Genomic DNA, 8,327 nt, shown 5'->3' on the forward strand with positions numbered 1-8,327 from the left:
TGCCCTCCTATGAAAGCATAAAAGATCCCATGACACTATTTGAAGAAGAGCTGGGGGATTCTCCCAGATGTCCTGGCTAATGTTTGTCCCCTAACCCGCATCAATTAAAAAAAGGATGATCTGCTCATTTTTCATTGCTGTTTGTGGGATCTTGCCGTGCGCAAATTGGCTGCCAAGTTTCCCACATTACAACAGTGGCTACATTTCAAAAGTACTTCACTGGCTGCAAAGCACATTGGGACGTCCTGAGGTTGTGAAAGGTGCTATAGAAATGCAAGTTCCTTCTGATTGACTATGAACAAGATGGCCTTGAAGTCAGCTACTCAAACTTTTGCTTGAACCTGAAAAACATCATAAACTTAGTTGCGTCATTTTTCAATTTACAGCATTCCCCATTCCCAACTGGATTAATGATGGCCTCAGCAGAACATTCTGAAAGTGTTTTAGGTGAGTAAAATGCTGTGTTAGATCAGGCATTACTTAACCACTTAAGAACTTCCAAAGTTGAGAGAGGAAGAAGAAAAGAAGGTTTCCTTGCATCGTGATGTCCCTACAGGATCTATAGATAATGACCAGAAGTGAGTGCTTTCATTGATCCTCTCTCTCGCTTGCTCAGGGCACGTGATATCAGCTTACTCAACACTGATACGGGATTGAGCTGGGAACAATCTAGTACAGTCTAGCATATCCATCGCAACACTACCTGGAGTCCTTTACTCACCTGGGAAGAGTGTCCAAATCACAGCATATTACTCATGCTGACAATGCAGGCTTCAAGATCCTTGGTAACTCAGTAGTGACTACAGTCTGTAGATTAACATATGTCATGGGAGACAAGTTAAACTTTCGTTTTGAAGCTAACATGGTGGAGTGACTATGAGGAACGGCTGAATGGTGGTGAGGTTATTTATGTTTTAGTCATCACTTTGGGGGGGAATATTTATTTACCGATGCACAAGACAATGAGGGGACCAGTAGCGTGGGGAAACCTGCAACACTGGACAGTGTGAGACCTTTGGCCTTGGTGGGTTCCCCGCCCAGAAGTCAGTGTGATTATAAGGGCTTGGCTTCTGGTTGGGAGGGGAGCAATCCGGAGTATGAAACAGGGCCAGGCAGGTCTAATCCCAGACCAGGGAAGGGGGAGCTCTGATCCTGGGGAGTATTTTTATGGGATCGGTGGGTGGGAGGGATTCTGGTGGGAGAGAAGCTTGGGGAGCCAGGAGGAAGGACTCCTGCTGCTCTTCCTGGCCCACGAGGCATGCTGTGAAGGTTCTTCCCATCTCCCTGAGGCTATTCTCACCTTGCTTCCGCTGCTGCATTTACAAGGCCCAGGAAAGCTGCCTATCCATAGTTAAGCCTACAAAGCAGGCTAAATCTGAGGCTTCCAGCCTCATTAACATAATTAAAAAGCCAGTAATCGGGTGTCAAAAATCCTCAGAAGCTTTTAGAAAGGCTCAAAAAACACTGCAACACCTGAAGCAAAGTTCACATTTGAACAGTGTTATCTTCTTTGCAGTTTCTACGCATAGAGACGATGATAGGATTTGTAAGATGGAGGAGTCCTTTCAGGAGATCAATGTAATTGTTGACCAAATTGAGGAGGAGCAAATAGAAACAGTTTTATATTACTGTGACGAACTGTTAGAGATGAATCCAACAGATATAATGACTTTGTACAGCAAGGGAAAGGTATGTGGGAACTGCAGTTCTGTAGTTCTGTGTACTATAAATGTATTTATGACATGTCCATAAAGTTCGAAAATAAATCTTTTTTTGCAATACGGATGACACCAGTGGAACAATAGAACTAGGATCATATCTGCTGAAGAGAAAAGGCTAAGAGGAGAGTTAATAGAGATTTTTTTTTAAACTAATAAGGGGTTTGGATAAGGACATAAGAAAATGGGCCACATATAATGACACCACTACACCAGACCAATATGGGGATGATAAATGGGTAATTTCCCTATGTCAATCATGCCTGGAGCCCATAAGTGACTGGGATTGATTTTATGCACATAATTTGTATTCTGTAACTATTCTTCACTCACTGCACTTTGCTGGAGTAGTCACCCTGCTTTTATCGAGGGATGTTGCTGTATTTTCGGTCATGAGTTCTGTTTGCTGTAGTTCATACAGACTCTTTAAAGGTGGACTCTGTTGGCTGTTTGCTGAGTAACAGCTTCAGTTTGGTATAAGTCCCACCCCACCTCGAACTAATTAACACAATTGTGTCAATAAGCAATCATTTTTTTAAAAAGACTATTGACTCTATTTCTTAATGTTCCTTTGTTTTTGTTTGTCTGTTCATATCACACTGTTTAATTTCATCCCAATAGCCAGCAGGACAAGATTAATTAATGAACTTCTTAGTCACACAAAAGTGGATGAGAAAGATTTACAACCATGCCACTTATTTAAATATTTATATCTATTTTGTGCGGTAAAACTAGGAAAGCTATTAAAAAAATGATAAATGAAGATCACTGGTCTAAAAAGTCAGAGTAGCTGGAAGTGGTATAATTTCACACTGTTTTACACTATTAGACCTGCATATTTATTACATTAAAATGGAATTGACAGAATGAGAGTTACTGAATATCTATTAAATCAAACTTGCATTTAAAAAATTTGTGTATAATTCAGACAAGCAATATCTTACAATGTGATTACATATAGAATCATTTCCCTTCATGTTCTGCTCAGTTTTAAGATTTTAAAAGCCCATTTTTGTGACCAATCCCATTGACAAGAACATGGCAGGCAGAAGTGTAATAGATAAGAAATAGCAATACAACTGGTTGAACTGGACTCTTACATTTGAAGGTCACGCTGAATCAGAAAATGTTTACAAAATTGACGCCAGAACTGAGAGTTTGTAACCAGCAGGAAAGACTAAATAGGCTGGGGCTCTTTAGAAAAGAGAAGGTAAAGGGGTGACCTGATAGACGTCTTCAAAATTATGAATGCATTTTATAGGGTAGACGTAGGGAAGATGTTTCCACTTGTAGGGGACTCCAAAACTAGGGGTCATAAATATAAGATAGTCACTAATAAATTTAACAGGGAATTCAGGAGAAACTCCTTTACCCTGAGAGTGGTAAGAGTGTGGAACTCACTACCACAGGCAGTAATTAAGTACGCTGAATAGTATAGATGCATTCAAGGGGAAACTGGATAAACATATGAGGGAGAAAGGAATAGAAAGATATGTTGATATAGTGAGGAGTGTCATAAGGAGCATAATCACCGGTATGGATCTGTTGGGCCGAATGGCCTGTCCTATGCTCCAAATTCTATGTAATGTGAGAGTTGTGATATCAGCCAATGCATCATATATGCCGGCAGATACTAAGTGAAGGGACAGCTATTTGTTCAGGAGTTATCGACACTTGACAGCTCTTGGTGTCTGTCAAAATTCAACAGAGTCTGAAAAGGCATGATTATGTTCATGTGGGAGATTTTTGTTTTTTGTGGGTTGCTTGATATTGTGTAATTTAGAATGCAAAACTATATTTTATGTAGGTAATCGAAGATACAATGTTTCTCAATAGGTATTATTCCGTCAAGGTCATTATTCCCAGGCTATCACAGTTCTGAAGGAAGTTTTGGCACTGTTCCCCGAGAGTAAGGTAAATTTTTATTCTCAACGTTCCAGAAAAAGTTACCTTGAACGGCGTACAAATCATTCTCCACTTCCAATTCATTGACAACCAAATAGTTCCATAAACACACACACAGCAAAGAACAACTCTGAAGTTTTAAAAGTATTATATTGGTGTGGGTACTGAGTGGCTCCATTTATTAACCCATTGTCATTTTACCTCTGGGACCTGACATGCAGCATTGGCAGATGGGTTGGTAGTCTCAACATTAGCTGAACAAAAGAGTCTCCTGGGAAATGAGATTCAGCAATCTCCCCAGTGATAGCAGCAATATCTAAATTCTTTCAAGTGATGATAAAAATATAGAAAACATAAATATGAAGGAAAGGAAAGAACTTGCATTCATAAATTACAGAACTGGTGGGTACAGGGTCTGTCACTGAATAGCACTAGCATACAGTACTGGTGGGTACAGGCTCTGTCACTGTATAACACTGGGGTACAGAACTGGTGGGTACAGGGTCTGTCACTGTATAACACTAGCGTACAGAACTGGTGGGTACAGGGTCTGTCACTGTATAACACTGGGGTACAGAACTGGTGGGTACAGGGTCTGTCACTGTATAACACTAGGGTACAGTACTGGTGGGTACAGGGTCTGTCACTGTATAACACTGGGGTACAGAACTGGTGGGTACAGGGTCTGTCACTGTATAACACTAGCGTACAGAACTGGTGGGTACAGGGTCTGTCACTGTATAACACTGGGGTACAGAACTGGTGGGTACAGGGTCTGTCACTGTATAACACTAGCGTACAGAACTGGTGGGTACAGGGTCTGTCACTGTATAACACTGGGGTACAGAACTGGTGGGTACAGGGTCTGTCACTGTATAACACTGGGGTACAGAACTGGTGGGTACAGGGTCTGTCACTGTATAACACTAGGGTACAGTACTGGTGGGTACAGGGTCTGTCACTGTATAACACTGGGGTACAGAACTGGTGGGTACAGGGTCTGTCACTGTATAACACTAGCGTACAGAACTGGTGGGTACAGGGTCTGTCACTGTATAACACTAGCGTACAGAACTGGTGGGTACAGGGTCTGTCACTGTATAACACTAGCGTACAGAACTGGTGGGTACAGGGTCTGTCATTGTATAACACTGGGGTACAGAACTGGTGGGTACAGGGTCTGTCACTGTATAACACTATGGTACAGTACTGGTGGGTACAGGGTCTGTCACTGTATAACACTGGGGTACAGAACTGGTGGGTACAGGGTCTGTCACTGTATAACACTGGGGTACAGAACTGGTGGGTACAGGGTCTGTCACTGTATAACACTAGCGTACAGAACTGGTGGGTACAGGGTCTGTCACTGTATAACACTAGCGTACAGAACTGGTGGGTACAGGGTCTGTCACTGTATAACACTAGCGTACAGAACTGGTGGGTACAGGGTCTGTCACTGTATAACACTAGCGTACAGAACTGGTGGGTACAGGGTCTGTCACTGTATAACACTGGGGTACAGTACTGGTGGGTACAGGGTCTGTCACTGTATAACACTGGGGTACAGTACTGGTGGGGTCATGTCTGTCACTGTATAACACTGGGGTACAGTACTGGTGGGTACAGGGTCTGTCACTGTATAACACTGGGGTACAGAACTGGTGGGTACAGGGGCTGTCATTGTATAACACTGGGGTACAGAACTGGTGGGGACAGGTCTGTCACTGTATAACACTGGGGTACAGAACTGGTGGGTACAGGGTCTGTCACTGTATAACACTGGGGTACAGAACTGGTGGGTACAGGGTCTGTCACTGTATAACACTAGCGTACAGAACTGGTGGGTACAGGGTCTGTCACTGTATAACACTAGGGTACAGTACTGGTGGGTACAGGGGCTGTCACTGTATAACACTAGCGTACAGAACTGGTGGGTACAGGGTCTGTCACTGAATAACACTGGGGTACAGAACTGGTGGGTACAGGGTCTGTCATTGTATAACACTAGCGTACAGAACTGGTGGGTACAGGGTCTGTCACTGTATAACACTAGCGTACAGAACTGGTGGGTACAGGGTCTGTCACTGTATAACACTGGGGTACAGAACTGGTGGGTACAGGGTCTGTCACTGTATAACACTAGCGTACAGAACTGGTGGGTACAGGGTCTGTCACTGTATAACACTAGCGTACAGAACTGGTGGGTACAGGGTCTGTCACTGTATAACACTAGCGTACAGAACTGGTGGGTACAGGGTCTGTCACTGTATAACACTAGCGTACAGAACTGGTGGGTACAGGGTCTGTCACTGTATAACACTAGCGTACAGAACTGGTGGGTACAGGGTCTGTCACTGTATAACACTAGCGTACAGAACTGGTGGGTACAGGGTCTGTCACTGTATAACACTAGCGTACAGAACTGGTGGGTACAGGGTCTGTCATTGTATAACACTGGGGTACAGAACTGGTGGGTACAGGGTCTGTCACTGTATAACACTAGCGTACAGAACTGGTGGGTACAGGGTCTGTCACTGTATAACACTGGGGTACAGAACTGGTGGGTACAGGGTCTGTCACTGTATAACACTGGGGTACAGAACTGGTGGGTACAGGGGCTGTCATTGTATAACACTGGGGTACAGAACTGGTGGGGACAGGTCTGTCACTGTATAACACTGGGGTACAGAACTGGTGGGTACAGGGTCTGTCACTGTATAACACTGGGGTACAGAACTGGTGGGTACAGGGTCTGTCACTGTATAACACTAGCGTACAGAACTGGTGGGTACAGGGTCTGTCACTGTATAACACTAGGGTACAGTACTGGTGGGTACAGGGGCTGTCACTGTATAACACTAGCGTACAGAACTGGTGGGTACAGGGTCTGTCACTGTATAACACTAGCGTACAGAACTGGTGGGTACAGGGTCTGTCACTGTATAACACTAGCGTACAGAACTGGTGGGTACAGGGTCTGTCACTGTATAACACTGGGGTACAGTACTGGTGGGGTCATGTCTGTCACTGTATAACACTGGGGTACAGAACTGGTGGGTACAGGGGCTGTCATTGTATAACACTGGGGTACAGAACTGGTGGGGACAGGTCTGTCACTGAATAACACTGGGGTACAGTACTGGTGGGTGCAGGGTCTGTCACTGTATAACACTAGCGTACAGAACTGGTGGGTACAGGGTCTGTCACTGTATAACACTAGCGTACAGAACTGGTGGGTACAGGGTCTGTCACTGTATAACACTAGCGTACAGAACTGGTGGGTACAGGGTCTGTCACTGTATAACACTGGGGTACAGTACTGGTGGGTACAGGGTCTGTCACTGTATAACACTGGGGTACAGTACTGGTGGGGTCATGTCTGTCACTGTATAACACTGGGGTACAGAACTGGTGGGTACAGGGGCTGTCATTGTATAACACTGGGGTACAGTACTGGTGGGTACAGGGTCTGTCACTGAATAACACTGGGGTACAGAACTGGTGGGTACAGGGTCTGTCACTGAATAACACTGGGGTACAGTACTGGTGGGTACAGGGGCTGTCACTGAATAACACTGGGGTACAGAACTGGTGGGTACAGGGTCTGTCACTGTATAACTCTAGGGTACAGAACTGGTGGGTACAGGGGCTGTCATTGTATAACACTAGCGTACAGAACTGGTGGGTACAGGGTCTGTCACTGAATAACACTGGGGTACAGTACTGGTGGGTACAGGGGCTGTCACTGTATAACACTAGGGTACAGAACTGGTGGGTACAGGGTCTGTCACTGAATAACACTCGGGTACAGAACTGGTGGGTACAGGGGCTGTCACTGTATAACACTGGGGTACAGTAACAGTGGATACACGTCTATCACTGTAAGACAAGGTATTCTGTACATGCATGTCTGTACAGAATAGTTAATTACGTACAGTTAAGCTTTGGAAGTTTGGAGGTGCTGTATGAGATTTACTCCATCAGCTGAATGTTATTAGAAAGTTGGTGGGTGGAAACACGTCACTGAATCACAAAATGATCCTGGGCCTCTGTCCATAATGAAAGATTGTGAGCAGTTTATGCCCAATTTTGAGATGAGAACTTAACCGTACCGAACATGTCCACCCCAGTGCTGAAAGGAAAGGTTCACCCCATTATATCAACACACGTTGAGATGGAGACAAGTACAAAGAATATCTTTCATTAAACTGTCATTGATTTATATTAAGGATTTGGAAACTTACAATAACTTTACTCAGAGGAAAAAATATATCCCAAATTTTCATTCCTAAATCTGTCTGGAACCCTCATTGTTCTGTGGGTGCTGCTCATTATTGTGGATTTCTGATTTCTTTTTGTAGACGATTCAGCAAGATTTGGATTTGGCAATGCAGGGATTGGTGGATCTGCATAAAAGTCAAGGTGAACAAAAGAATAAGACTGCTAGTAATAACACACTACAGAAAAAAATAGTGAGTGATGTTCTACTTGCTATGTAATGAGTGATATTGCATAGAATTACATAGAACATGCATCACAGAAACAGGCCATTTGGCCCAACTGCTCCATACTGGTGTTTATGCTCCACTTGAGCCTCCTCCCACCCTACTTCATCTCACCCTATCAGCATTCACTCCTATTCCTTTCTCCCTCATGTACTTGTCTAGATACCCCTTGTAGACATCTATTTACCTTAACTACTAC

At 44.0% G+C, this 8,327-nt stretch overlaps 1 long non-coding RNA gene across 1 annotated transcript; it reads left to right on the forward strand.

Annotated features, from left to right (window-relative positions):
• The first annotated feature begins 385 nt into the window (after positions 1 to 385).
• LOC137382960 (uncharacterized) lies at positions 386 to 8,050 on the forward strand. Its single transcript, XR_010977313.1, has 3 exons — positions 386 to 447; positions 3,555 to 3,632; positions 7,985 to 8,050. It is a non-coding gene; the product is annotated as an uncharacterized lncRNA (long non-coding RNA).
• Positions 8,051 to 8,327: the final 277 nt, after the last annotated feature.

Source organism: Heterodontus francisci, chromosome 23, assembly GCF_036365525.1.
Source record: "Heterodontus francisci isolate sHetFra1 chromosome 23, sHetFra1.hap1, whole genome shotgun sequence".
NCBI lineage: Eukaryota > Metazoa > Chordata > Chondrichthyes > Heterodontiformes > Heterodontidae > Heterodontus > Heterodontus francisci.